We start from the raw sequence: 25,606 nt of genomic DNA, 5'->3' as shown, positions 1-25,606 counted from the left end.
CCATATAGACGCACAGGAAATGCAATCATCGGCTGCAACTGCAAACATTGCCCAGATTAAGTTTTATAATGCTCGATGGTGTCGATTAGGTTAAAATATGCAAGTAGGAAGTGTCTGAAGTATGTCAGAGGACTGCTAAGTGTATTACGAGTCTTATCCTGCTGTCTGGTTCCATGGTGTAACGGTTAGCACTCTGGACTCTGAATCCAGCGATCCGAGTTCGAATCTCGGTGGAACCTTCGTTTAGTCTAAATTTTCTGTAATAAGAGTTTCTCGCTGAGGAAGTAGCAGCAATAGGCTCACGGCGTTAGTTTCTACGTTTGTGTAAAAAACGATGCGTCTATAAAACGGCCGAATATTGGTGCGACTTTGTGACCTATATAGAACATTAAACGAGTAATACCTGTAAGAGCAAGCAATTTTACGATAATTCGAAGAAATATCATTATCCCACGAAGGTTAAAAATCCCATGATTATCAACTAGCTATTACAAGCTGAGCAAATGAATTTCCTTTAAAATAGGTTTAAAACATAGGGAGGTTCTGACTCAGTGGGCATTCTCTGGAGCCTCTTTGCTGATGAGATTAGAAAAACAGTCCTCTGGGCCGGATTTGAACCAGCGACCTATGGATAACTGTGAATCCTCCACTACAGTCCACCGCTCTACCAACTGAGCTACCAGAGGCTCTGTATACTTTCATATTCCTACTCATTGCTTTACGTCCGTCCCTGTCTGCCGTCTGCACACACTGCTACTCAGCGCGGCCATATAGACGCACAGGAAATGCAATCATCGGCTGCAACTGCAAACATTGCCCAGATTAAGTTTTATAATGCTCGATGGTGTCGATTAGGTTAAAATATGCAAGTAGGAAGTGTCTGAAGTATGTCAGAGGACTGCTAAGTGTATTACGAGTCTTATCCTGCTGTCTGGTTCCATGGTGTAACGGTTAGCACTCTGGACTCTGAATCCAGCGATCCGAGTTCGAATCTCGGTGGAACCTTCGTTTAGTCTAAATTTTCTGTAATAAGAGTTTCTCGCTGAGGAAGTAGCAGCAATAGGCTCACGGCGTTAGTTTCTACGTTTGTGTAAAAAACGATGCGTCTATAAAACGGCCGAATATTGGTGCGACTTTGTGACCTATACAGAACATTAAACGAGTAATACCTGTAAGAGCAAGCAATTTTACGATAATTCGAAGAAATATCATTATCCCACGAAGGTTAAAAATCCCATGATTATCAACTAGCTATTACAAGCTGAGCAAATGAATTTCCTTTAAAATAGGTTTAAAACATAGGGAGGTTCTGACTCAGTGGGCATTCTCTGGAGCCTCTTTGCTGATGAGATTAGAAAAACAGTCCTCTGGGCCGGATTTGAACCAGCGACCTATGGATAACTGTGAATCCTCCACTACAGTCCACCGCTCTACCAACTGAGCTACCAGAGGCTCTGTATACTTTCTTATTCCTACTCATTGCTTTACGTCCGTCCCTGTCTGCCGTCTGCACACACTGCTACTCAGCGCGACCATATAGACGCACAGGAAATGCAATCATCGGCTGCAACTGCAAACATTGCCCAGATTAAGTTTTATAATGCTCGATGGTGTCGATTAGGTTAAAATATGCAAGTAGGAAGTGTCTGAAGTATGTCAGAGGACTGCTAAGTGTATTACGAGTCTTATCCTGCTGTCTGGTTCCATGGTGTAACGGTTAGCACTCTGGACTCTGAATCCAGCGATCCGAGTTCGAATCTCGGTGGAACCTTCGTTTAGTCTAAATTTTCTGTAATAAGAGTTTCTCGCTGAGGAAGTAGCAGCAATAGGCTCACGGCGTTAGTTTCTACGTTTGTGTAAAAAACGATGCGTCTATAAAACGGCCGAATATTGGTGCGACTTTGTGACCTATATAGAACATTAAACGAGTAATACCTGTAAGAGCAAGCAATTTTACGATAATTCGAAGAAATATCATTATCCCACGAAGGTTAAAAATCCCTTGATTATCAACTAGCTATTACAAGCTGAGCAAATGAATTTCCTTTAAAATAGGTTTAAAACATAGGGAGGTTCTGACTCAGTGGGCATTCTCTGGAGCCTCTTTGCTGATGAGATTAGAAAAACAGTCCTCTGGGCCGGATTTGAACCAGCGACCCATGGATAACTGTGAATCCTCCACTACAGTCCACCGCTCTACCAACTGAGCTACCAGAGGCTCTGTATACTTTCTTATTCCTACTCATTGCTTTACGTCCGTCCCTGTTTGCCGTCTGCACACACTGCTACTCAGCGCGGCCATATAGACGCACAGGAAATGCAATCATCGGCTGCAACTGCAAACATTGCCCAGATTAAGTTTTATAATGCTCGATGGTGTCGATTAGGTTAAAATATGCAAGTAGGAAGTGTCTGAAGTATGTCAGAGGACTGCTAAGTGTATTACGTGTCTTATCCTGCTGTCTGGTTCCATGGTGTAACGGTCAGCACTCTGGACTCTGAATCCAGCGATCCGAGTTCGAATCTCGGTGGAACCTTCGTTTAGTCTAAATTTTCTGTAATAAGAGTTTCTCGCTGAGGAAGTAGCAGCAATAGGCTCACGGCGTTAGTTTCTACGTTTGTGTAAAAAACGATGCGTCTATAAAACGGCCGAATATTGGTGCGACTTTGTGACCTATATAGAACATTAAACGAGTAATACCTGTAAGAGCAAGCAATTTTACGATAATTCGAAGAAATATCATTATCCCACGAAGGTTAAAAATCCCATGATTATCAACTAGCTATTACAAGCTGAGCAAATGAATTTCCTTTAAAATAGGTTTAAAACATAGGGAGGTTCTGACTCAGTGGGCATTCTCTGGAGCCTCTTTGCTGATGAGATTAGAAAAACAGTCCTCTGGGCCGGATTTGAACCAGCGACCTATGGATAACTGTAAATCCTCCACTACAGTCCACCGCTCTACCAACTGAGCTACCAGAGGCTCTGTATACTTTCTTATTCCTACTCATTGCTTTACGTCCGTCCCTGTCTGCCGTCTGCACACACTGCTACTCAGCGCGGCCATATAGACGCACAGGAAATGCAATCATCGGCTGCAACTGCAAACATTGCCCAGATTAAGTTTTATAATGCTCGATGGTGTCGATTAGGTTAAAATATGCAAGTAGGAAGTGTCTGAAGTATGTCAGAGGACTGCTAAGTGTATTACGAGTCTTATCCTGCTGTCTGGTTCCATGGTGTAACGGTTAGCACTCTGTACTCTGAATCCAGCGATCCGAGTTCGAATCTCGGTGGAACCTTCGTTTAGTCTAAATTTTCTGTAATAAGAGTTTCTCGCTGAGGAAGTAGCAGCAATAGGCTCACGGCGTTAGTTTCTACGTTTGTGTAAAAAACGATGCGTCTATAAAACGGCCGAATATTGGTGCGACTTTGTGACCTATATAGAACATTAAACGAGTAATACCTGTAAGAGCAAGCAATTTTACGATAATTCGAAGAAATATCATTATCCCACGAAGGTTAAAAATCCCATGATTATCAACTTGCTATTACAAGCTGAGCAAATGAATTTCCTTTAAAATAGGTTTAAAACATAGGGAGGTTCTGACTCAGTGGGCATTCTCTGGAGCCTCTTTGCTGATGAGATTAGAAAAACAGTCCTCTGGGCCGGATTTGAACCAGCGACCTATGGATAACTGTAAATCCTCCACTACAGTCCACCGCTCTACCAACTGAGCTACCAGAGGCTCTGTATACTTTCTTATTCCTACTCATTGCTTTACGTCCGTCCCTGTCTGCCGTCTGCACACACTGCTACTCAGCGCGGCCATATAGACGCACAGGAAATGCAATCATCGGCTGCAACTGCAAACATTGCCCAGATTAAGTTTTATAATGCTCGATGGTGTCGATTAGGTTAAAATATGCAAGTAGGAAGTGTCTGAAGTATGTCAGAGGACTGCTAAGTGTATTACGAGTCTTATCCTGCTGTCTGGTTCCATGGTATAACGGTTAGCACTCTGGACTCTGAATCCAGCGATCCGAGTTCGAATCTCGGTGGAACCTTCGTTTAGTCTAAATTTTCTGTAATAAGAGTTTCTCGCTGAGGAAGTAGCAGCAATAGGCTCACGGCGTTAGTTTCTACGTTTGTGTAAAAAACGATGCGTCTATAAAACGGCCGAATATTGGTGCGACTTTGTGACCTATATAGAACATTAAACGAGTAATACCTGTAAGAGCAAGCAATTTTACGATAATTCGAAGAAATATCATTATCCCACGAAGGTTAAAAATCCCATGATTATCAACTAGCTATTACAAGCTGAGCAAATGAATTTCCTTTAAAATAGGTTTAAAACATAGGGAGGTTCTGACTCAGTGGGCATTCTCTGGAGCCTCTTTGCTGATGAGATTAGAAAAACAGTCCTCTGGGCCGGATTTGAACCAGCGACCTATGGATAACTGTGAATCCTCCACTACAGTCCACCGCTCTACCAACTGAGCTACCAGAGGCTCTGTATACTTTCTTATTCCTACTCATTGCTTTACGTCCGTCCCTGTCTGCCGTCTGCACACACTGCTACTCAGCGCGGCCATATAGACGCACAGGAAATGCAATCATCGGCTGCAACTGCAAACATTGCCCAGATTAAGTTTTATAATGCTCGATGGTGTCGATTAGGTTAAAATATGCAAGTAGGAAGTGTCTGAAGTATGTCAGAGGACTGCTAAGTGTATTACGAGTCTTATCCTGCTGTCTGGTTCCATGGTGTAACGGTTAGCACTCTGGACTCTGAATCCAGCGATCCGAGTTCGAATCTCGGTGGAACCTTCGTTTAGTCTAAATTTTCTGTAATAAGAGTTTCTCGCTGAGGAAGTAGCAGCAATAGGCTCACGGCGTTAGTTTCTACGTTTGTGTAAAAAACGATGCGTCTATAAAACGGCCGAATATTGGTGCGACTTTGTGACCTATATAGAACATTAAACGAGTAATACCTGTAAGAGCAAGCAATTTTACGATAATTCGAAGAAATATCATTATCCCACGAAGGTTAAAAATCCCATGATTATCAACTAGCTATTACAAGCTGAGCAAATGAATTTCCTTTAAAATAGGTTTAAACATAGGGAGGTTCTGACTCAGTGGGCATTCTCTGGAGCCTCTTTGCTGATGAGATTAGAAAAACAGTCCTCTGGGCCGGATTTGAACCAGCGACCTATGGATAACTGTGAATCCTCCACTACAGTCCACCGCTCTACCAACTGAGCTACCAGAGGCTCTGTATACTTTCATATTCCTACTCATTGCTTTACGTCCGTCCCTGTCTGCCGTCTGCACACACTGCTACTCAGCGCGGCCATATAGACGCACAGGAAATGCAATCATCGGCTGCAACTGCAAACATTGCCCAGATTAAGTTTTATAATGCTCGATGGTGTCGATTAGGTTAAAATATGCAAGTAGGAAGTGTCTGAAGTATGTCAGAGGACTGCTAAGTGTATTACGAGTCTTATCCTGCTGTCTGGTTCCATGGTGTAACGGTTAGCACTCTGGACTCTGAATCCAGCGATCCGAGTTCGAATCTCGGTGGAACCTTCGTTTAGTCTAAATTTTCTGTAATAAGAGTTTCTCGCTGAGGAAGTAGCAGCAATAGGCTCACGGCGTTAGTTTCTACGTTTGTGTAAAAAACGATGCGTCTATAAAACGGCCGAATATTGGTGCGACTTTGTGACCTATATAGAACATTAAACGAGTAATACCTGTAAGAGCAAGCAATTTTACGATAATTCGAAGAAATATCATTATCCCACGAAGGTTAAAAATCCCATGATTATCAACTAGCTATTACAAGCTGAGCAAATGAATTTCCTTTAAAATAGGTTTAAAACATAGGGAGGTTCTGACTCAGTGGGCATTCTCTGGAGCCTCTTTGCTGATGAGATTAGAAAAACAGTCCTCTGGGCCGGATTTGAACCAGCGACCTATGGATAACTGTGAATCCTCCACTACAGTCCACCGCTCTACCAACTGAGCTACCAGAGGCTCTGTATACTTTCATATTCCTACTCATTGCTTTACGTCCGTCCCTGTCTGCCGTCTGCACACACTGCTACTCAGCGCGGCCATATAGACGCACAGGAAATGCAATCATCGGCTGCAACTGCAAACATTGCCCAGATTAAGTTTTATAATGCTCGATGGTGTCGATTAGGTTAAAATATGCAAGTAGGAAGTGTCTGAAGTATGTCAGAGGACTGCTAAGTGTATTACGAGTCTTATCCTGCTGTCTGGTTCCATGGTGTAACGGTTAGCACTCTGGACTCTGAATCCAGCGATCCGAGTTCGAATCTCGGTGGAACCTTCGTTTAGTCTAAATTTTCTGTAATAAGAGTTTCTCGCTGAGGAAGTAGCAGCAATAGGCTCACGGCGTTAGTTTCTACGTTTGTGTAAAAAACGATGCGTCTATAAAACGGCCGAATATTGGTGCGACTTTGTGACCTATATAGAACATTAAACGAGTAATACCTGTAAGAGCAAGCAATTTTACGATAATTCGAAGAAATATCATTATCCCACGAAGGTTAAAAATCCCATGATTATCAACTAGCTATTACAAGCTGAGCAAATGAATTTCCTTTAAAATAGGTTTAAACATAGGGAGGTTCTGACTCAGTGGGCATTCTCTGGAGCCTCTTTGCTGATGAGATTAGAAAAACAGTCCTCTGGGCCGGATTTGAACCAGCGACCTATGGATAACTGTGAATCCTCCACTACAGTCCACCGCTCTACCAACTGAGCTACCAGAGGCTCTGTATACTTTCATATTCCTACTCATTGCTTTACGTCCGTCCCTGTCTGCCGTCTGCACACACTGCTACTCAGCGCGGCCATATAGACGCACAGGAAATGCAATCATCGGCTGCAACTGCAAACATTGCCCAGATTAAGTTTTATAATGCTCGATGGTGTCGATTAGGTTAAAATATGCAAGTAGGAAGTGTCTGAAGTATGTCAGAGGACTGCTAAGTGTATTACGAGTCTTATCCTGCTGTCTGGTTCCATGGTGTAACGGTTAGCACTCTGGACTCTGAATCCAGCGATCCGAGTTCGAATCTCGGTGGAACCTTCGTTTAGTCTAAATTTTCTGTAATAAGAGTTTCTCGCTGAGGAAGTAGCAGCAATAGGCTCACGGCGTTAGTTTCTACGTTTGTGTAAAAAACGATGCGTCTATAAAACGGCCGAATATTGGTGCGACTTTGTGACCTATATAGAACATTAAACGAGTAATACCTGTAAGAGCAAGCAATTTTACGATAATTCGAAGAAATATCATTATCCCACGAAGGTTAAAAATCCCATGATTATCAACTAGCTATTACAAGCTGAGCAAATGAATTTCCTTTAAAATAGGTTTAAAACATAGGGAGGTTCTGACTCAGTGGGCATTCTCTGGAGCCTCTTTGCTGATGAGATTAGAAAAACAGTCCTCTGGGCCGGATTTGAACCAGCGACCTATGGATAACTGTGAATCCTCCACTACAGTCCACCGCTCTACCAACTGAGCTACCAGAGGCTCTGTATACTTTCTTATTCCTACTCATTGCTTTACGTCCGTCCCTGTCTGCCGTCTGCACACACTGCTACTCAGCGCGGCCATATAGACGCACAGGAAATGCAATCATCGGCTGCAACTGCAAACATTGCCCAGATTAAGTTTTATAATGCTCGATGGTGTCGATTAGGTTAAAATATGCAAGTAGGAAGTGTCTGAAGTATGTCAGAGGACTGCTAAGTGTATTACGAGTCTTATCCTGCTGTCTGGTTCCATGGTGTAACGGTTAGCACTCTGGACTCTGAATCCAGCGATCCGAGTTCGAATCTCGGTGGAACCTTCGTTTAGTCTAAATTTTCTGAAATAAGAGTTTCTCGCTGAGGAAGTAGCAGCAATAGGCTCACGGCGTTAGTTTCTACGTTTGTGTAAAAAACGATGCGTCTATAAAACGGCCGAATATTGGTGCGACTTTGTGACCTATATAGAACATTAAACGAGTAATACCTGTAAGAGCAAGCAATTTTACGATAATTCGAAGAAATATCATTATCCCACGAAGGTTAAAAATCCCATGATTATCAACTAGCTATTACAAGCTGAGCAAATGAATTTCCTTTAAAATAGGTTTAAAACATAGGGAGGTTCTGACTCAGTGGGCATTCTCTGGAGCCTCTTTGCTGATGAGATTAGAAAAACAGTCCTCTGGGCCGGATTTGAACCAGCGACCTATGGATAACTGTGAATCCTCCACTACAGTCCACCGCTCTACCAACTGAGCTACCAGAGGCTCTGTATACTTTCTTATTCCTACTCATTGCTTTACGTCCGTCCCTGTCTGCCGTCTGCACACACTGCTACTCAGCGCGGCCATATAGACGCACAGGAAATGCAATCATCGGCTGCAACTGCAAACATTGCCCAGATTAAGTTTTATAATGCTCGATGGTGTCGATTAGGTTAAAATATGCAAGTAGGAAGTGTCTGAAGTATGTCAGAGGACTGCTAAGTGTATTACGAGTCTTATCCTGCTGTCTGGTTCCATGGTGTAACGGTTAGCACTCTGGACTCTGAATCCAGCGATCCGAGTTCGAATCTCGGTGGAACCTTCGTTTAGTCTAAATTTTCTGTAATAAGAGTTTCTCGCTGAGGAAGTAGCAGCAATAGGCTCACGGCGTTAGTTTCTACGTTTGTGTAAAAAACGATGCGTCTATAAAACGGCCGAATATTGGTGCGACTTTGTGACCTATATAGAACATTAAACGAGTAATACCTGTAAGAGCAAGCAATTTTACGATAATTCGAAGAAATATTATTATCCCACGAAGGTTAAAAATCCCTTGATTATCAACTAGCTATTACAAGCTGAGCAAATGAATTTCCTTTAAAATAGGTTTAAAACATAGGGAGGTTCTGACTCAGTGGGCATTCTCTGGAGCCTCTTTGCTGATGAGATTAGAAAAACAGTCCTCTGGGCCGGATTTGAACCAGCGACCTATGGATAACTGTGAATCCTCCACTACAGTCCACCGCTCTACCAACTGAGCTACCAGAGGCTCTGTATACTTTCTTATTCCTACTCATTGCTTTACGTCCGTCCCTGTTTGCCGTCTGCACACACTGCTACTCAGCGCGGCCATATAGACGCACAGGAAATGCAATCATCGGCTGCAACTGCAAACATTGCCCAGATTAAGTTTTATAATGCTCGATGGTGTCGATTAGGTTAAAATATGCAAGTAGGAAGTGTCTGAAGTATGTCAGAGGACTGCTAAGTGTATTACGTGTCTTATCCTGCTGTCTGGTTCCATGGTGTAACGGTCAGCACTCTGGACTCTGAATCCAGCGATCCGAGTTCGAATCTCGGTGGAACCTTCGTTTAGTCTAAATTTTCTGTAATAAGAGTTTCTCGCTGAGGAAGTAGCAGCAATAGGCTCACGGCGTTAGTTTCTACGTTTGTGTAAAAAACGATGCGTCTATAAAACGGCCGAATATTGGTGCGACTTTGTGACCTATATAGAACATTAAACGAGTAATACCTGTAAGAGCAAGCAATTTTACGATAATTCGAAGAAATATCATTATCCCACGAAGGTTAAAAATCCCATGATTATCAACTAGCTATTACAAGCTGAGCAAATGAATTTCCTTTAAAATAGGTTTAAAACATAGGGAGGTTCTGACTCAGTGGGCATTCCTTGGAGCCTCTTTGCTGATGAGATTAGAAAAACAGTCCTCTGGGCCGGATTTGAACCAGCGACCTATGGATAACTGTAAATCCTCCACTACAGTCCACCGCTCTACCAACTGAGCTACCAGAGGCTCTGTATACTTCCTTATTCCTACTCATTGCTTTACGTCCGTCCCTGTCTGCCGTCTGCACACACTGCTACTCAGCGCGGCCATATAGACGCACAGGAAATGCAATCATCGGCTGCAACTGCAAACATTGCCCAGATTAAGTTTTATAATGCTCGATGGTGTCGATTAGGTTAAAATATGCAAGTAGGAAGTGTCTGAAGTATGTCAGACGACTGCTAAGTGTATTACGAGTCTTATCCTGCTGTCTGGTTCCATGGTGTAACGGTTAGCACTCTGTACTCTGAATCCAGCGATCCGAGTTCGAATCTCGGTGGAACCTTCGTTTAGTCTAAATTTTCTGTAATAAGAGTTTCTCGCTGAGGAAGTAGCAGCAATAGGCTCACGGCGTTAGTTTCTACGTTTGTGTAAAAAACGATGCGTCTATAAAACGGCCGAATATTGGTGCGACTTTGTGACCTATATAGAACATTAAACGAGTAATACCTGTAAGAGCAAGCAATTTTACGATAATTCGAAGAAATATCATTATACCACGAAGGTTAAAAATCCCATGATTATCAACTAGCTATTACAAGCTGAGCAAATGAATTTCCTTTAAAATAGGTTTAAAACATAGGGAGGTTCTGACTCAGTGGGCATTCTCTGGAGCCTCTTTGCTGATGAGATTAGAAAAACAGTCCTCTGGGCCGGATTTGAACCAGCGACCTATGGATAACTGTGAATCCTCCACTACAGTCCACCGCTCTACCAACTGAGCTACCAGAGGCTCTGTATACTTTCTTATTCCTACTCATTGCTTTACGTCCGTCCCTGTCTGCCGTCTGCACACACTGCTACTCAGCGCGGCCATATAGACGCACAGGAAATGCAATCATCGGCTGCAACTGCAAACATTGCCCAGATTAAGTTTTATAATGCTCGATGGTGTCGATTAGGTTAAAATATGCAAGTAGGAAGTGTCTGAAGTATGTCAGAGGACTGCTAAGTGTATTACGAGTCTTATCCTGCTGTCTGGTTCCATGGTGTAACGGTTAGCACTCTGGACTCTGAATCCAGCGATCCGAGTTCGAATCTCGGTGGAACCTTCGTTTAGTCTAAATTTTCTGAAATAAGAGTTTCTCGCTGAGGAAGTAGCAGCAATAGGCTCACGGCGTTAGTTTCTACGTTTGTGTAAAAAACGATGCGTCTATAAAACGGCCGAATATTGGTGCGACTTTGTGACCTATATAGAACATTAAACGAGTAATACCTGTAAGAGCAAGCAATTTTACGATAATTCGAAGAAATATCATTATCCCACGAAGGTTAAAAATACCATGATTATCAACTAGCTATTACAAGCTGAGCAAATGAATTTCCTTTAAAATAGGTTTAAAACATAGGGAGGTTCTGACTCAGTGGGCATTCTCTGGAGCCTCTTTGCTGATGAGATTAGAAAAACAGTCCTCTGGGCCGGATTTGAACCAGCGACCTATGGATAACTGTGAATCCTCCACTACAGTCCACCGCTCTACCAACTGAGCTACCAGAGGCTCTGTATACTTTCTTATTCCTACTCATTGCTTTACGTCCGTCCCTGTCTGCCGTCTGCACACACTGCTACTCAGCGCGGCCATATAGACGCACAGGAAATGCAATCATCGGCTGCAACTGCAAACATTGCCCAGATTAAGTTTTATAATGCTCGATGGTGTCGATTAGGTTAAAATATGCAAGTAGGAAGTGTCTGAAGTATGTCAGAGGACTGCTAAGTGTATTACGAGTCTTATCCTGCTGTCTGGTTCCATGGTGTAACGGTTAGCACTCTGGACTCTGAATCCAGCGATCCGAGTTCGAATCTCGGTGGAACCTTCGTTTAGTCTAAATTTTCTGTAATAAGAGTTTCTCGCTGAGGAAGTAGCAGCAATAGGCTCACGGCGTTAGTTTCTACGTTTGTGTAAAAAACGATGCGTCTATAAAACGGCCGAATATTGGTGCGACTTTGTGACCTATATAGAACATTAAACGAGTAATACCTGTAAGAGCAAGCAATTTTACGATAATTCGAAGAAATATCATTATCCCACGAAGGTTAAAAATCCCTTGATTATCAACTAGCTATTACAAGCTGAGCAAATGAATTTCCTTTAAAATAGGTTTAAAACATAGGGAGGTTCTGACTCAGTGGGCATTCTCTGGAGCCTCTTTGCTGATGAGATTAGAAAAACAGTCCTCTGGGCCGGATTTGAACCAGCGACCTATGGATAACTGTGAATCCTCCACTACAGTCCACCGCTCTACCAACTGAGCTACCAGAGGCTCTGTATACTTTCTTATTCCTACTCATTGCTTTACGTCCGTCCCTGTTTGCCGTCTGCACACACTGCTACTCAGCGCGACCATATAGACGCACAGGAAATGCAATCATCGGCTGCAACTGCAAACATTGCCCAGATTAAGTTTTATAATGCTCGATGGTGTTGATTAGGTTAAAATATGCAAGTAGGAAGTGTCTGAAGTATGTCAGAGGACTGCTAAGTGTATTACGTGTCTTATCCTGCTGTCTGGTTCCATGGTGTAACGGTCAGCACTCTGGACTCTGAATCCAGCGATCCGAGTTCGAATCTCGGTGGAACCTTCGTTTAGTCTAAATTTTCTGTAATAAGAGTTTCTCGCTGAGGAAGTAGCAGCAATAGGCTCACGGCGTTAGTTTCTACGTTTGTGTAAAAAACGATGCGTCTATAAAACGGCCGAATATTGGTGCGACTTTGTGACCTATATAGAACATTAAACGAGTAATACCTGTAAGAGCAAGCAATTTTACGATAATTCGAAGAAATATCATTATCCCACGAAGGTTAAAAATCCCATGATTATCAATTAGCTATTACAAGCTGAGCAAATGAATTTCCTTTAAAATAGGTTTAAAACATAGGGAGGTTCTGACTCAGTGGGCATTCTCTGGAGCCTCTTTGCTGATGAGATTAGAAAAACAGTCCTCTGGGCCGGATTTGAACCAGCGACCTATGGATAACTGTAAATCCTCCACTACAGTCCACCGCTCTACCAACTGAGCTACCAGAGGCTCTGTATACTTCCTTATTCCTACTCATTGCTTTACGTCCGTCCCTGTCTGCCGTCTGCACACACTGCTACTCAGCGCGGCCATATAGACGCACAGGAAATGCAATCATCGGCTGCAACTGCAAACATTGCCCAGATTAAGTTTTATAATGCTCGATGGTGTCGATTAGGTTAAAATATGCAAGTAGGAAGTGTCTGAAGTATGTCAGAGGACTGCTAAGTGTATTACGAGTCTTATCCTGCTGTCTGGTTCCATGGTTACATTCTGGCTTTAGCCGTCGCCGCGGTCGGACGTGCTTGTTGTTTACTCCGCGTACGTTAGCGCTATCGCCGGTGTTTGGTGTTTACGTGAAGTTAGCTGTACATTTTCGCTGTTATTTTTTGAGTGGTGTCTCTGATAAGTGTTTTTATAGTGCTTTCGTCCGTTCCACGTCTCGTGCTTCGCCGCAATTTCGGTTGTTGCCGGAATTTCGTCGGAACCGACGACCATGTCTGACACCGTCAGGAAGAATACTTTAGTCTTCTCGTTCGAGAAAGAAACACGGCCGGTCCAACCCACTGCGCTGGAAATCCACGATTGGCTGACTGAGGTAATCGGTATAAATTCTGACTCTGTTCATACCACGCAATTAGATGCTGAAAAATACTGTGTTTTTGTTAAATTTCTGAACTCAGTGACAGTCGATAAGTTGCTTGCAAAATGGGGTAATTCCGTCGAATTTGTTCATCGAGACGGTTCAAAAAGTAATGTCTCTGTACGAAAAGCTGATATCATGTACACCAATGTCAGGATTTTGAATGTTCCAATTGAAATTGATAATCAGTTGATCAAGGACGCTCTATCTAAATATGGCGAAGTTAAATCTATCTATAACGAAAGATGGTCGAAGCTATACAAGATACAGTGTTTTAATGGCATTAGATCCGTTGAAATGGAGGTGAAAGCCAACATTCCGTCCCATATATCCGTTGCAGGCCATAAAGCACATGTTGTGTATTCTGGTCAGGAGCGCACGTGCAATATTTGCAATGAGACAGGTCATTTCCGACAAGATTGTCCGCGCCGTGTTTTTGTTCTTCGGAACAATCTAACACAGCGTCAAAAACTGACCCTCAGCGATGTCTTACCAAATAGCACTTCCCTTCTTTCGGTTAACGACAGTGGTGCATGTACTTCTGCAGTGCCCGCCATAACTACTACGGAGTTCCCTCCCCTGAGCGTCATTACATCACACCCTTCTGTTCCCGATTGCGATCTCCAGAATAAGAAGCGACCGTTTGAAATGACCGATGACGGCTCGGACGGCGAGTCCGCCCGTAATTCGCCTTCCACCCGCAAGCAGAAGCAGTGTAATGCGGATGTGCTCGAGGAAACAAACAGTACATGTATTGACGTGACGACAGCCACTAAGGCAACCCGGCCGCTGTCGGCGGCTGAACAGGTACAAACGGTCCACGGAGGGGACGCAGTAACGATTGTCGCGGAGACGGAAGAGGCGCACTCCGAAGCACAAGAGGTGACGGAGCGGAACCCTACTCAAGAATTTACAGACCCACAAACCGCCGACTCAGTCAGTGCTCTGGAGCTAGTGACGGAAGAACAAGGAAATGGCACTCGTAAAAAGGACGCTGTTGAGGCAGCTTCGGTCACAACGGTGGTAAAGATAGACAATCCGAATGACGGCGCGTTGAACCAAGATGTCCGAAGACGCCGACTCAAACCGCAACCTAATCTCAAAGCTTCCCGTAACCAAAGCAAACAACAACCAGCACAAGAGGAAGCGACGGCCAAGAACGTCTTGTATGAAATCATCACGGAAAGACCTAAGGAGGTACCTTCCAGTGACATTAGTGATGCAAAGCCCCTCGGTAAAACTAAAACCCGAGATGTTCGGAATCCTGCACCAAAATGAGGCTGTAAGATGAAAAAAAAAAGGATATTGTTGAACCAGTTTCATTTCTAATTGTACTACTGTCTTAGTCATATTTCAGAGGAACCAGATGAAGTGTTTACCGAGCTTCAAATACTGACTATTCTTTTAGATGTTTGTTTAAGCAGAGTCGTTTCTCCCTTCTAGGAGCTGCACATCTCTTTTTTTTTATTAATATTTTGTTATCTTTTTAATCACTTATTTACTTTTTATGCAAACTAAATGTCCCAGGCATATACAATTACGACTATCAATATTAACAGGATTACATCCGTGACTAAAGTTACAGCGCTCAAGGATTATTTATATGAGTCAGGGACGGACATTGCTTTCCTACAGGAAGTAGTGCTGACTAATCTTACAGTGCCTGGATATTTGGCGATTTTAAATGTCTCACTTGACACCAACGTCGGTACAGCAATTTTAGTCAGGGAGGGGATTCCTGTCTCGGATATCGAGAGGTTGGACTCCGGCAGAGCGATAGGTATAAAAGTCTTTGGTTCTACCCTTATCAATCTGTATGCCCCTTCTGGCACATCCAATAGAATGGAAAGAGCACAGTTCTATAAAGAAGAAATCATTTATTTATTACGGAAAAACCCAAAAGATCTTATAATAGGCGGTGATTTTAATTGTGTGATAAATAAGAAAGACCAGGTTCCGAATTTTAATACCTGCAATGAACTGAAGCGTTTCGTCACTGTTTTACAGCTTAAAGATGCTTGGGAAATAATGTATCCCACATTTGTGGCATTTACATTCCTAGGTCCTCACTCACGTAGCAGGATCGACAGACTCTACATATCGCAAAGTCTAGTTAGCTCCTTCATTAAAGCAGAGACGATTCCAGTTTACTTTTCTGATCATAGCTCCGTGCTAGCTTCCATCAACCTTACTGCGCAACCCACTCGCCGTTTTAGAAGTTCATGGCACCTTAATACGTCACTGATGCAGGACGACGGATTAGAAGAAAGTTTGGCAGAAGCGTGGGCATTGTGCCTCCGCTCTGCAGATCGACACGTCTCAGTACTAGACTGGTGGTGCAACAGGGCAAAGCCTAAACTGAGAAAAGTTCTCATCCAGTATAGTGTACAACGATCGAAAGACTTGAAAAATTCCATAGAATTTTATTATACCATGCTGCGAAATTTATATGAGCAGGCAAACACTTCCAACGTCCGTCTGGCAGATATCAAGCAAACTAAGGCCAAATTGCTCAGTCTTAAAAGACAGCAGATGGAGGGTCTGAAATTAAAATCCAAGGCTAAGACAGTCGTGGAGGATGAACATGCTTTCTTGTACCATCTACTGAAGCACGAAAGAAACAGGAGACGCACCTTCATTGATGGACTTCAGTCTGAAACTGGCGAGACACTCACGACTCAGAGAGACATCGTCAATGCAGTGCACAAATATTACGAAGACCTATACACTGCCAACCCGGTATGTGAAGAGTCCTTCGATGAGTTCCTTAGTTACATAGCTCCACAGGTCTCGGACGAGGAAAACGAAGACCTTCTCGTTGAGTGTACTAACGAAGATATCCACAGAATCATCTGCAAATCTCCTCTGAGGAAATCGCCGGGACCGGATGGTTTGCCTGTTGAATTTTATAAACGATACTGGCCACTGATTGGTGACATGTTTACCCGAATGACGAACGAGGTGCTTCAGGGAAAGCATTTACCTGCTGTTTTTAAAGAGAGCACAATAGTACTAATCCCAAAAAATGCTGCAAAAAGAAACCTCAACAACTTTCGTCCTATCTCCCTGTTAAACTCCGATTATAAAATCATCGGCAGAATTTTAAACAACAGACTCTCACAGTTGGCCAAAAAGATAGTAAGTCCATACCAGTCCTGTGTGCCTACCAAGAGCATTTTCAAAAGCATAGCTGAATATAGAGATATAATTGCAATCACTGCTGTGACCACCATAAAATGTGCTATCATGTTTATTGACTTCCAGAAAGCATTTGATCGTGTGGATCATAGATTCCTTAGTGCCACACTGAACAAAATAGGTTTTAATGAGCGAGTCGTAAGTGTGATCAGAAATGTTGCAACAGGCATCAGCGCTTGTATATCAGTTAACTGCCAGAGGACAAAGCAGATTCAGATCAGGCGCGGCGTTCCTCAAGGAAGCCCCCTTTCCATGTTCCTATTCGTGCTTTCATTAGAACCTTTCCTCCGCAGTGTTCATGCCACTCTAACTGGCATCACATTATCTGGTCACCGAACAGTCATAAACGCCTATGCCGATGATGTCGGAGTCGTCCTGCGAAATCCCGACGACATTTTGAAATTGGAAACGCTAATTAAAAAGTACTGTAGAGTCTCCGGAGCAGGTGTCAACGCAAACAAAAGCAAACTCCTAAACCTGCGGGGTTTTCAACATACCACCTTAGCCTGGGCCACAACGGTCACCCAATGCAAAGCACTAGGAATAACACTGACACCTTGTCCGTTAAAAATGGCAGCTATCAATTGGAGAAATACGTCGGGACAACTTCTTGGAACAACAAGGGAAAACCTCCACCGTAACATGAACCAAGTTCAGAGGGTGATTTTCATTAACCACTGCATTCTCTCCAGGAGTTACTTTATAGCACAGATCTTCCCACTACCGAAAATGATTGGAAAAAAGATAATGTCTACCATTGCCAGCTATCTTTGGAGAGGGGATATATTCAGAGTCGACGCAAAAACTGCGACCTTAGATCCCAGGAATGGAGGTTTGGGGTTAGTTGACATCAGAAATAAGGCGTCTGCGCTTTTTATAAAAAGGACCGCCACTATCCTTAGCGACCACGCTGATAGCATTACAACTAAATTATTTGAAGTTGTCAGGCCTGCCAGTTTACAGGCGCCGGTGAATGTGCAAAAAATAAATAACCGGCTCCAGTACGTTCGTGTATATTTTGTGGAATTAAGCTATCTCGGCGGTGTCATCATCAACTCACGACGGATCACGGCCCGCGATATTCTGTGCCATCGAAAGAAAATGGAGGGGAGAAACAAATTGGAAAGTAAATACCCACACACTGATTGGGACGCCATATGGAAAAATATTAATATGCGTGGTCTACCATCGGACGTCAAGTCCGCGTGGTATAAAACAGTGAATGAGACCGTAAGCACCAATGAAAGGTTACATGCAATCGGCGTTAGCGACACGAACCTATGTCTCAAATGTAAATTGATCGACACGTTAGTGCACAGATTCACGTGCGGTGGCAATCTACAACTCTGTAATTGGATTAGGGAACAACTGGCTTTTCTTACGAGATCTTCGGTGGAAAATTTTCCCCCTGTTACATTCCTCAGGCCTCAGACTTGCTATTTTCCAGCAGCAAAAAACAACTCGGTCCATTGGTTAATGGGACACTATGTGAATTACGTAATTAATCACCTGGGAAATGACAATTCCACTGATTTTTACATGTACTTGAAGTGTGCTTTTTATAACGCCCTGAAATATAAAGACCACAAGAAAAACTACGGCAATATGCTTAAAATTGTATTCGAGCGACTGGGCATTGGTTGACAAGCCAACGAGATAAACAAAAATCGTTTATTTAAGCGAAACGACGCTTAAACAAAAACAATTGGGGAGAAGTACAATTTTACAGTTTCATATTACAATCACTTATCCTCTGCTGGCAAAGAAGGCTATTTTGTTTATTGCACAGAAGAAGCCGAAGCCGAAAGCCAGTATCGCAGGGTTAAAGATAAATTGTTTTCTTATACATTCATTTTATGACTGAGAAGGAAGTCTCATTTGTTTCCATGGAAGGGAACATACTTTTTTATTATTATTATTAATCTCAAGAAGGAAAGGAGGCTATGGAATTAGTGCCTTAACATAAAATTCCTTCTTCACATTCCATGAAGATTTTTCTTTTACAATAAAAAAAATAACAAACAAACAAAAATAATAATAATAACAATAAAAAAACTAAACAGAAATTAAAAAAATAATATACAGGTTCAGGGTCCACTACTTCCTACAACTTTATTATATATTACAAAGAAGTATGCTAGGTTGCCGAGAAGCAGTGGATGAGAAAAAAAAAAAAAAAAAAAAAAAAAGCACTAAAGCTGTAACCTTCAATCTCTATTGCCTCGGCATGACATAAATTTTTTGTTTCAAATGAAGCATCTTTTGGTTCAGGATTTCGAAGGCAAAACAGCATATATCTACGTATACAACAAGATGTAAAATTTCTTATTGAAAACTATGATAAAGACACGCCTCAGCAACAGGACTGGGTGGAGACATCGCGGCCAGGCCTCGAGATTTTGACCCCTGCCCGCTTTGCCTCCGCCTGCCTCATGCTGCTTATATATATTAAAAAAAAAAAAAAAAAAAAAAAAAAAAAAAAAAAAAAAAACTTGGCAGATCGTTCGCTTAGTGAAAAAAAAAAAAAAAACAGGCGGCAGTTCAGGCGATGACTCTGGCATCCAGTCGATCCCACCGTATTCCACACCTGCTTGAGTGGAGCGGTCCGGAGATGGCGCTGGTCAGGGGAGTCGGTGCACGTCTTGCAGAGCGTGTGGAGTTTCACAGGCAGCGTGTGGCCGAGAGTCATCCCCTTGGAACAACATACCCTGTTGCAAGAACAGCAAAAGAACGAGTCTAACAGCATTCTGCACGTACCGAGCACTGGTCAGCTCCACTCCAGAAACAGCAGAGGTGTACCAGTGTTCTAGCTTACTGTACCCCAAACCGCAAGTCCCGGCTGCGGCCAGTGTATCTTGACGATTGCACTCTAAGGGACAGTGCTCACCAGGTCTACGTCGTACGCGCAAACTACCGTGCAGGCAGAATCAGATTTGATTTCTGAAGACCATGGCGCGCCATTCCATTTTCCACGTGCTCCTCTGGCCCATTGGATCCATGCACGTTGATGCTGTGGCGTGAGTGGAAGACGGGCTAGAGGTGTGCTTGGCTGTAGTTTCACTGCTCATAACGATTCTCAATAGTTCGTGTTGATACGAAAAAAAAAAAAAAAAAAAAAAAAAAAAAAAAATGGTGTAACGGTTAGCACTCTGTACTCTGAATCCAGCGATCCGAGTTCGAATCTCGGTGGAACCTTCGTTTAGTCTAAATTTTCTGTAATAAGAGTTTCTCGCTGAGGAAGTAGCAGCAATAGGCTCACGGCGTTAGTTTCTACGTTTGTGTAAAAAACGATGCGTCTATAAAACGGCCGAATATTGGTGCGACTTTGTGACCTATATAGAACATTAAACGAGTAATACCTGTAAGAGCAAGCAATTTTACGATAATTCGAAGAAATATCATTATCCCACGAAGGTTAAAAATCCCATGATTATCAACTAGCTATTACAAGCTGAGCAAATGAATTTCCTTTAAAATAGGTTTAAAACATAGGGAGGTTCTGACTCAGTGGGCATTCTCTGGAGCCTCTTTGCTGATGAGATTAGAAAAACAGTCCTCTGGGCCGGATTTGAACCAGCGACCTATGGATAACTGTAAATCCTCCACTACAGTCCACCGCTCTACCAACTGAGCTACCAGAGGCTCTGTATACTTTCTTATTCCTACTCATTGCTTTACGTCCGTCCCTGTCTGCCGTCTGCACACACTGCTACTCAGCGCGGCCATATAGACGCACAGGAAATGCAATCATCGGCTGCAACTGCAAACATTGCCCAGATTAAGTTTTATAATGCTCGATGGTGTCGATTAGGTTAAAATATGCAAGTAGGAAGTGTCTGAAGTATGTCAGAGGACTGCTAAGTGTATTACGAGTCTTATCCTGCTGTCTGGTTCCATGGTGTAACGGTTAGCACTCTGGACTCTGAATCCAGCGATCCGAGTTCGAATCTCGTTGGAACCTTCGTTTAGTCTAAATTTTCTGTAATAAGAGTTTCTCGCTGAGGAAGTAGCAGCAATAGGCTCACGGCGTTAGTTTCTACGTTTGTGTAAAAAACGATGCGTCTATAAAACGGCCGAATATTGGTGCGACTTTGTGACCTATATAGAACATTAAACGAGTAATACCTGTAAGAGCAAGCAATTTTACGATAATTCGAAGAAATATCATTATCCCACGAAGGTTAAAAATCCCATGATTATCAACTAGCTATTACAAGCTGAGCAAATGAATTTCCTTTAAAATAGGTTTAAAACATAGGGAGGTTCTGACTCAGTGGGCATTCTCTGGAGTCTCTTTGCTGATGAGATTAGAAAAACAGTCCTCTGGGCCGGATTTGAACCAGCGACCTATGGATAACTGTGAATCCTCCACTACAGTCCACCGCTCTACCAACTGAGCTACCAGAGGCTCTGTATACTTTCATATTCCTACTCATTGCTTTACGTCCGTCCCTGTCTGCCGTCTGCACACACTGCTACTCAGCGGGGCCATATAGACGCACAGGAAATGCAATCATCGGCTGCAACTGCAAACATTGCCCAGATTAAGTTTTATAATGCTCGATGGTGTCGATTAGGTTAAAATATGCAAGTAGGAAGTGTCTGAAGTATGTCAGAGGACTGCTAAGTGTATTACGAGTCTTATCCTGCTGTCTGGTTCCATGGTGTAACGGTTAGCACTCTGGACTCTGAATCCAGCGATCCGAGTTCGAATCTCGGTGGAACCTTCGTTTAGTCTAAATTTTCTGTAATAAGAGTTTCTCGCTGAGGAAGTAGCAGCAATAGGCTCACGGCGTTAGTTTCTACGTTTGTGTAAAAAACGATGCGTCTATAAAACGGCCGAATATTGGTGCGACTTTGTGACCTATATAGAACATTAAACGAGTAATACCTGTAAGAGCAAGCAATTTTACGATAATTCGAAGAAATATCATTATCCCACGAAGGTTAAAAATCCCATGATTATCAACTAGCTATTACAAGCTGAGCAAATGAATTTCCTTTAAAATAGGTTTAAAACATAGGTTAGGTTCTGACTCAGTGGGCATTCTCTGGAGCCTCTTTGCTGATGAGATTAGAAAAACAGTCCTCTGGGCCGGATTTGAACCAGCGACCTATGGATAACTGTGAATCCTCCACTACAGTCCACCGCTCTACCAACTGAGCTACCAGAGGCTCTGTATACTTTCTTATTCCTACTCATTGCTTTACGTCCGTCCCTGTCTGCCGTCTTCACACACTGCTACTCAGCGCGGCCATATAGACGCACAGGAAATGCAATCATCGGCTGCAACTGCAAACATTGCCCAGATTAAGTTTTATAATGCTCGATGGTGTCGATTAGGTTAAAATATGCAAGTAGGAAGTGTCTGAAGTATGTCAGAGGACTGCTAAGTGTATTACGAGTCTTATTCTGCTGTCTGGTTCCATGGTGTAACGGTTAGCACTCTGGACTCTGAATCCAGCGATCCGAGTTCGAATCTCCGTGGAACCTTCGTTTAGTCTAAATTTTCTGTAATAAGAGTTTCTCGCTGAGGAAGTAGCAGCAATAGGCTCACGGCGTTAGTTTCTACGTTTGTGTAAAAAACGATGCGTCTATAAAACGGCCGAATATTGGTGCGACTTTGTGACCTATATAGAACATTAAACGAGTAATACCTGTAAGAGCAAGCAATTTTACGATAATTCGAAGAAATATCATTATCCCACGAAGGTTAAAAATCCCATGATTATCAACTAGCTATTACAAGCTGAGCAAATGAATTTCCTTTAAAATAGGTTTAAAACATAGGGAGGTTCTGACTCAGTGGGCATTCTCTGGAGCCTCTTTGCTGATGAGATTAGAAAAACAGTCCTCTGGGCCGGATTTGAACCAGCGACCTATGGATAACTGTGAATCCTCCACTACAGTCCACCGCTCTACCAACTGAGCTACCAGAGGCTCTGTATACTTTCTTATTCCTACTCATTGCTTTACGTCCGTCCCTGTCTGCCGTCTGCACACACTGCTACTCAGCGCGGCCATATAGACGCACAGGAAATGCAATCATCGGCTGCAACTGCAAACATCGCCCAGATTAAGTTTTATAATGCTCGATGGTGTCGATTAGGTTAAAATATGCAAGTAGGAAGTGTCTGAAGTATGTCAGAGGACTGCTAAGTGTATTACGAGTCTTATCCTGCTGTCTGGTTCATTCTGGCTTTAGCCGTCGCCGCGGTCGGACGTGCTTGTTGTTTACTCCGCGTACGTTAGCGCTATCGCCGGTGTTTGGTGTTTACGTGAAGTTAGCTGTACATTTTCGCTGTTATTTTTTGAGTGGTGTCTCTGATAAGTGTTTTTATAGTGCTTTCGTCCGTTCCACGTCTCGTGCTTCGCCGCAATTTCGGTTGTTGCCGGAATTTCGTCGGAACCGACGACCATGTCTGACACCGTCAGGAAGAATACTTTAGTCTTCTCGTTCGAGAAAGAAACACGGCCGGTCCAACCCACTGCGCTGGAAATCCACGATTGGCTGACTGAGGTAATCGGTATAAATTCTGACTCTGTTCATACCACGCAATTAGATGCTGAAAAATACTGTGTTTTTGTTAAATTTCTGAACTCAGTGACAGTCGATAAGTTGCTTGCAAAATGGGGTAATTCCGTCGAATTTGTTCATCGCGACGGTTCAAAAAGTAATGTCTCTGTACGAAAAGCTGATATCATGTACACCAATGTCAGGATTTTGAATGTTCCAATTGAAATCGATAATCAGTTGATCAAGGACGCTCTATCTAAATATGGCGAAGTTAAATCTATCTATAACGAAAGATGGTCGAAGCTATACAAGATACAGTGTTTTAATGGCATTAGATCCGTTGAAATGGAGGTGAAAGCCAACATTCCGTCCCATATATCCGTTGCAGGCCATAAAGCACATGTTGTGTATTCTGGTCAGGAGCGCACGTGCAATATTTGCAATGAGACAGGTCATTTCCGACAAGATTGTCCGCGCCGTGTTTTTGTTCTTAGGAACAATCTAACACAGCGTCAAAAACTGACCCTCAGCGATGTCTTACCAAATAGCACTTCCCTTCTTTCGGTTAACGACAGTGGTGCATGTACTTCTGCAGTGCCCGCCATAACTGCTACGGAGTTCCCTCCCCTGAGCGTCATTACATCACACCCTTCTGTTCCCGATTGCGATCTCCAGAATAAGAAGCGACCGTTGGAAACGACCGATGACGGCTCGGACGGCGAGTCCGCCCGTAATTCGCCTTCCACCCGCAAGCAGAAGCAGTGTAATGCGGATGTGCTCGAGGAAACAAACAGTACATGTATTGACGTGACGACAGCCGCTGAGGCAACCCGGCCGCTGTCGGCGGCTGAACAGGTACAAACGGTCCACGGAGGGGACGCAGTAACGATTGTCGCGAAGACGGAAGAGGCGCACTCCGAAGCACAAGAGGTGACGGAGCGGAACCCAACTCAAGAACTTACAGACCCACAAACCGCCGACTCAGTCAGTGCTCTGGAGCTAGTGACGGAAGAACAAGGAAATGGCACCCGTAAAAAGGACGCTGTTGAGGCAGCTTCGGTCACAACGGTGGTAAAGATAGACAATCCGAATGACGGCGCGTTGAACCAAGATGTCCGAAGACGCCGACTCAAACCGCTACCTACTCTCAAAGCTTCCCGTAACCAAAGCAAACAACAACCAGCACAAGAGGAAGCGACGGCCAAGAACGTCTTGTATGAAATCATCACGGAAAGACCTAAGGAGGTACCTTCAAGTGACATTAGTGATGCAAAGCCCCTCGGTAAAACTAAAACCCGAGATGTTCGGAATCCTGCACCAAAATGAGGCTGTAAGATGAAAAAAAAAGGGATTTTGTTGAACCAGTTTCATTTCTAATTGTACTACTGTCTTAGTCATATTTCAGAGGAACCAGATGAAGTGTTTACCGAGCTTCAAATACTGACTATTCTTTTAGATGTTTGTTTAAGCGGAGTCGTTTCTCTCTTCTAGAAGCTGCACATCTCTTTTCTTTTTTTTTATTAATATTTTGTTATCTTTTTAATCACTTATTTACTTTTTATGCAAACTAAATGTCCCAGGCATATACAATTACGACTATCAATATTAACAGGATTACATCCGTGACTAAAGTTACAGCGCTCAAGGATTATTTATATGAGTCAGGGACGGACATTGCTTTCCTACAGGAAGTAGTGCTGACTAATCTTACAGTGCCTGGATATTTGGCGATTTTAAATGTCTCACTTGACACCAACGTCGGTACAGCAATTTTAGTCAGGGAGGGGATTCCTGTCTCGGATATCGAGAGGTTGGACTCCGGCAGAGCGATAGGTATAAAAGTCTTTGGTTCTACCCTTATCAATCAGTATGCCCCTTCTGGCACATCCAATAGAATGGAAAGAGCACAGTTCTATAAAGAAGAAATCATTTATTTATTACGGAAAAACCCAAAAGATCTTATAATAGGCGGTGATTTTAATTGTGTGATAAATAAGAAAGACCAGGTTCCGAATTTTAATAACTGCAGTGAACTGAAGCGTTTCGTCACTGTTTTACAGCTTAAAGATGCTTGGGAAATAATGTATCCCACTTTTGTGGCATTTACATTCCTAGGTCCTCACTCACGTAGCAGGATCGACAGACTCTACATATCGCAAAGTCTAGTTAGCTCCTTCATTAAAGCAGAGACGATTCCAGTTTACTTTTCTGATCATAGCTCCGTGCTAGCTTCCATCAACCTTACTGCGCAACCCACTCGCCGTTTTAGAAGTTCATGGCACCTTAATACGTCACTGATGCAGGACGACGGATTAG

General features: G+C 43.1%; 41 non-coding genes across 41 annotated transcripts; 20 read left to right on the top strand and 21 right to left on the bottom strand.

Annotated features, from left to right (window-relative positions):
• The first annotated feature begins 167 nt into the window (after window positions 1-167).
• On the top strand, window positions 168-239 carry Trnaq-cug (transfer RNA glutamine (anticodon CUG)). Its single transcript has one exon. It is a non-coding gene; the product is annotated as a tRNA-Gln (tRNA).
• Window positions 240-597: 358 nt separating this feature from the next.
• Trnay-gua (transfer RNA tyrosine (anticodon GUA)) lies at window positions 598-686 on the bottom strand. Its single transcript is given in 2 exon segments — window positions 598-633; window positions 650-686. It is a non-coding gene; the product is annotated as a tRNA-Tyr (tRNA).
• A 247-nt stretch (window positions 687-933) lies between these two features.
• Trnaq-cug (transfer RNA glutamine (anticodon CUG)) lies at window positions 934-1,005 on the top strand. The gene has a single exon. It is a non-coding gene; the product is annotated as a tRNA-Gln (tRNA).
• A 358-nt stretch (window positions 1,006-1,363) lies between these two features.
• Window positions 1,364-1,452, bottom strand: Trnay-gua (transfer RNA tyrosine (anticodon GUA)). The gene is given in 2 exon segments: window positions 1,364-1,399; window positions 1,416-1,452. It is a non-coding gene; the product is annotated as a tRNA-Tyr (tRNA).
• A 247-nt stretch (window positions 1,453-1,699) lies between these two features.
• On the top strand, window positions 1,700-1,771 carry Trnaq-cug (transfer RNA glutamine (anticodon CUG)). Its single transcript has one exon. It is a non-coding gene; the product is annotated as a tRNA-Gln (tRNA).
• A 358-nt stretch (window positions 1,772-2,129) lies between these two features.
• On the bottom strand, window positions 2,130-2,218 carry Trnay-gua (transfer RNA tyrosine (anticodon GUA)). Its single transcript is given in 2 exon segments — window positions 2,130-2,165; window positions 2,182-2,218. It is a non-coding gene; the product is annotated as a tRNA-Tyr (tRNA).
• Window positions 2,219-2,465: 247 nt separating this feature from the next.
• On the top strand, window positions 2,466-2,537 carry Trnaq-cug (transfer RNA glutamine (anticodon CUG)). Its single transcript has one exon. It is a non-coding gene; the product is annotated as a tRNA-Gln (tRNA).
• A 358-nt stretch (window positions 2,538-2,895) lies between these two features.
• Window positions 2,896-2,984, bottom strand: Trnay-gua (transfer RNA tyrosine (anticodon GUA)). Its single transcript is given in 2 exon segments — window positions 2,896-2,931; window positions 2,948-2,984. It is a non-coding gene; the product is annotated as a tRNA-Tyr (tRNA).
• Window positions 2,985-3,231: 247 nt separating this feature from the next.
• Window positions 3,232-3,303, top strand: Trnaq-cug (transfer RNA glutamine (anticodon CUG)). The gene has a single exon. It is a non-coding gene; the product is annotated as a tRNA-Gln (tRNA).
• A 358-nt stretch (window positions 3,304-3,661) lies between these two features.
• Trnay-gua (transfer RNA tyrosine (anticodon GUA)) lies at window positions 3,662-3,750 on the bottom strand. The gene is given in 2 exon segments: window positions 3,662-3,697; window positions 3,714-3,750. It is a non-coding gene; the product is annotated as a tRNA-Tyr (tRNA).
• A 247-nt stretch (window positions 3,751-3,997) lies between these two features.
• Trnaq-cug (transfer RNA glutamine (anticodon CUG)) lies at window positions 3,998-4,069 on the top strand. Its single transcript has one exon. It is a non-coding gene; the product is annotated as a tRNA-Gln (tRNA).
• A 358-nt stretch (window positions 4,070-4,427) lies between these two features.
• Trnay-gua (transfer RNA tyrosine (anticodon GUA)) lies at window positions 4,428-4,516 on the bottom strand. The gene is given in 2 exon segments: window positions 4,428-4,463; window positions 4,480-4,516. It is a non-coding gene; the product is annotated as a tRNA-Tyr (tRNA).
• Window positions 4,517-4,763: 247 nt separating this feature from the next.
• Trnaq-cug (transfer RNA glutamine (anticodon CUG)) lies at window positions 4,764-4,835 on the top strand. Its single transcript has one exon. It is a non-coding gene; the product is annotated as a tRNA-Gln (tRNA).
• A 357-nt stretch (window positions 4,836-5,192) lies between these two features.
• Window positions 5,193-5,281, bottom strand: Trnay-gua (transfer RNA tyrosine (anticodon GUA)). The gene is given in 2 exon segments: window positions 5,193-5,228; window positions 5,245-5,281. It is a non-coding gene; the product is annotated as a tRNA-Tyr (tRNA).
• Window positions 5,282-5,528: 247 nt separating this feature from the next.
• On the top strand, window positions 5,529-5,600 carry Trnaq-cug (transfer RNA glutamine (anticodon CUG)). The gene has a single exon. It is a non-coding gene; the product is annotated as a tRNA-Gln (tRNA).
• A 358-nt stretch (window positions 5,601-5,958) lies between these two features.
• On the bottom strand, window positions 5,959-6,047 carry Trnay-gua (transfer RNA tyrosine (anticodon GUA)). Its single transcript is given in 2 exon segments — window positions 5,959-5,994; window positions 6,011-6,047. It is a non-coding gene; the product is annotated as a tRNA-Tyr (tRNA).
• Window positions 6,048-6,294: 247 nt separating this feature from the next.
• Trnaq-cug (transfer RNA glutamine (anticodon CUG)) lies at window positions 6,295-6,366 on the top strand. Its single transcript has one exon. It is a non-coding gene; the product is annotated as a tRNA-Gln (tRNA).
• A 357-nt stretch (window positions 6,367-6,723) lies between these two features.
• Window positions 6,724-6,812, bottom strand: Trnay-gua (transfer RNA tyrosine (anticodon GUA)). Its single transcript is given in 2 exon segments — window positions 6,724-6,759; window positions 6,776-6,812. It is a non-coding gene; the product is annotated as a tRNA-Tyr (tRNA).
• Window positions 6,813-7,059: 247 nt separating this feature from the next.
• Window positions 7,060-7,131, top strand: Trnaq-cug (transfer RNA glutamine (anticodon CUG)). The gene has a single exon. It is a non-coding gene; the product is annotated as a tRNA-Gln (tRNA).
• Window positions 7,132-7,489: 358 nt separating this feature from the next.
• Trnay-gua (transfer RNA tyrosine (anticodon GUA)) lies at window positions 7,490-7,578 on the bottom strand. Its single transcript is given in 2 exon segments — window positions 7,490-7,525; window positions 7,542-7,578. It is a non-coding gene; the product is annotated as a tRNA-Tyr (tRNA).
• A 247-nt stretch (window positions 7,579-7,825) lies between these two features.
• Window positions 7,826-7,897, top strand: Trnaq-cug (transfer RNA glutamine (anticodon CUG)). The gene has a single exon. It is a non-coding gene; the product is annotated as a tRNA-Gln (tRNA).
• A 358-nt stretch (window positions 7,898-8,255) lies between these two features.
• Trnay-gua (transfer RNA tyrosine (anticodon GUA)) lies at window positions 8,256-8,344 on the bottom strand. Its single transcript is given in 2 exon segments — window positions 8,256-8,291; window positions 8,308-8,344. It is a non-coding gene; the product is annotated as a tRNA-Tyr (tRNA).
• Window positions 8,345-8,591: 247 nt separating this feature from the next.
• On the top strand, window positions 8,592-8,663 carry Trnaq-cug (transfer RNA glutamine (anticodon CUG)). The gene has a single exon. It is a non-coding gene; the product is annotated as a tRNA-Gln (tRNA).
• Window positions 8,664-9,021: 358 nt separating this feature from the next.
• Window positions 9,022-9,110, bottom strand: Trnay-gua (transfer RNA tyrosine (anticodon GUA)). Its single transcript is given in 2 exon segments — window positions 9,022-9,057; window positions 9,074-9,110. It is a non-coding gene; the product is annotated as a tRNA-Tyr (tRNA).
• Window positions 9,111-9,357: 247 nt separating this feature from the next.
• On the top strand, window positions 9,358-9,429 carry Trnaq-cug (transfer RNA glutamine (anticodon CUG)). Its single transcript has one exon. It is a non-coding gene; the product is annotated as a tRNA-Gln (tRNA).
• A 358-nt stretch (window positions 9,430-9,787) lies between these two features.
• Trnay-gua (transfer RNA tyrosine (anticodon GUA)) lies at window positions 9,788-9,876 on the bottom strand. Its single transcript is given in 2 exon segments — window positions 9,788-9,823; window positions 9,840-9,876. It is a non-coding gene; the product is annotated as a tRNA-Tyr (tRNA).
• A 247-nt stretch (window positions 9,877-10,123) lies between these two features.
• Trnaq-cug (transfer RNA glutamine (anticodon CUG)) lies at window positions 10,124-10,195 on the top strand. Its single transcript has one exon. It is a non-coding gene; the product is annotated as a tRNA-Gln (tRNA).
• Window positions 10,196-10,553: 358 nt separating this feature from the next.
• On the bottom strand, window positions 10,554-10,642 carry Trnay-gua (transfer RNA tyrosine (anticodon GUA)). Its single transcript is given in 2 exon segments — window positions 10,554-10,589; window positions 10,606-10,642. It is a non-coding gene; the product is annotated as a tRNA-Tyr (tRNA).
• Window positions 10,643-10,889: 247 nt separating this feature from the next.
• Trnaq-cug (transfer RNA glutamine (anticodon CUG)) lies at window positions 10,890-10,961 on the top strand. Its single transcript has one exon. It is a non-coding gene; the product is annotated as a tRNA-Gln (tRNA).
• A 358-nt stretch (window positions 10,962-11,319) lies between these two features.
• Trnay-gua (transfer RNA tyrosine (anticodon GUA)) lies at window positions 11,320-11,408 on the bottom strand. The gene is given in 2 exon segments: window positions 11,320-11,355; window positions 11,372-11,408. It is a non-coding gene; the product is annotated as a tRNA-Tyr (tRNA).
• A 247-nt stretch (window positions 11,409-11,655) lies between these two features.
• On the top strand, window positions 11,656-11,727 carry Trnaq-cug (transfer RNA glutamine (anticodon CUG)). Its single transcript has one exon. It is a non-coding gene; the product is annotated as a tRNA-Gln (tRNA).
• Window positions 11,728-12,085: 358 nt separating this feature from the next.
• Window positions 12,086-12,174, bottom strand: Trnay-gua (transfer RNA tyrosine (anticodon GUA)). The gene is given in 2 exon segments: window positions 12,086-12,121; window positions 12,138-12,174. It is a non-coding gene; the product is annotated as a tRNA-Tyr (tRNA).
• A 247-nt stretch (window positions 12,175-12,421) lies between these two features.
• Window positions 12,422-12,493, top strand: Trnaq-cug (transfer RNA glutamine (anticodon CUG)). The gene has a single exon. It is a non-coding gene; the product is annotated as a tRNA-Gln (tRNA).
• Window positions 12,494-12,851: 358 nt separating this feature from the next.
• On the bottom strand, window positions 12,852-12,940 carry Trnay-gua (transfer RNA tyrosine (anticodon GUA)). The gene is given in 2 exon segments: window positions 12,852-12,887; window positions 12,904-12,940. It is a non-coding gene; the product is annotated as a tRNA-Tyr (tRNA).
• A 7,385-nt stretch (window positions 12,941-20,325) lies between these two features.
• Window positions 20,326-20,414, bottom strand: Trnay-gua (transfer RNA tyrosine (anticodon GUA)). The gene is given in 2 exon segments: window positions 20,326-20,361; window positions 20,378-20,414. It is a non-coding gene; the product is annotated as a tRNA-Tyr (tRNA).
• A 247-nt stretch (window positions 20,415-20,661) lies between these two features.
• Trnaq-cug (transfer RNA glutamine (anticodon CUG)) lies at window positions 20,662-20,733 on the top strand. The gene has a single exon. It is a non-coding gene; the product is annotated as a tRNA-Gln (tRNA).
• A 358-nt stretch (window positions 20,734-21,091) lies between these two features.
• Trnay-gua (transfer RNA tyrosine (anticodon GUA)) lies at window positions 21,092-21,180 on the bottom strand. The gene is given in 2 exon segments: window positions 21,092-21,127; window positions 21,144-21,180. It is a non-coding gene; the product is annotated as a tRNA-Tyr (tRNA).
• Window positions 21,181-21,427: 247 nt separating this feature from the next.
• Trnaq-cug (transfer RNA glutamine (anticodon CUG)) lies at window positions 21,428-21,499 on the top strand. Its single transcript has one exon. It is a non-coding gene; the product is annotated as a tRNA-Gln (tRNA).
• A 359-nt stretch (window positions 21,500-21,858) lies between these two features.
• Trnay-gua (transfer RNA tyrosine (anticodon GUA)) lies at window positions 21,859-21,947 on the bottom strand. The gene is given in 2 exon segments: window positions 21,859-21,894; window positions 21,911-21,947. It is a non-coding gene; the product is annotated as a tRNA-Tyr (tRNA).
• A 247-nt stretch (window positions 21,948-22,194) lies between these two features.
• On the top strand, window positions 22,195-22,266 carry Trnaq-cug (transfer RNA glutamine (anticodon CUG)). Its single transcript has one exon. It is a non-coding gene; the product is annotated as a tRNA-Gln (tRNA).
• Window positions 22,267-22,624: 358 nt separating this feature from the next.
• Trnay-gua (transfer RNA tyrosine (anticodon GUA)) lies at window positions 22,625-22,713 on the bottom strand. Its single transcript is given in 2 exon segments — window positions 22,625-22,660; window positions 22,677-22,713. It is a non-coding gene; the product is annotated as a tRNA-Tyr (tRNA).
• Window positions 22,714-25,606: the final 2,893 nt, after the last annotated feature.

The sequence above is a fragment of the Schistocerca gregaria genome, chromosome 2, assembly GCF_023897955.1.
Source record: "Schistocerca gregaria isolate iqSchGreg1 chromosome 2, iqSchGreg1.2, whole genome shotgun sequence".
Lineage (NCBI taxonomy): Eukaryota > Metazoa > Arthropoda > Insecta > Orthoptera > Acrididae > Schistocerca > Schistocerca gregaria.
Note: the sequence above shows the minus strand (reverse complement) of the source record. Positions and strands in the feature narration are given on the sequence as shown.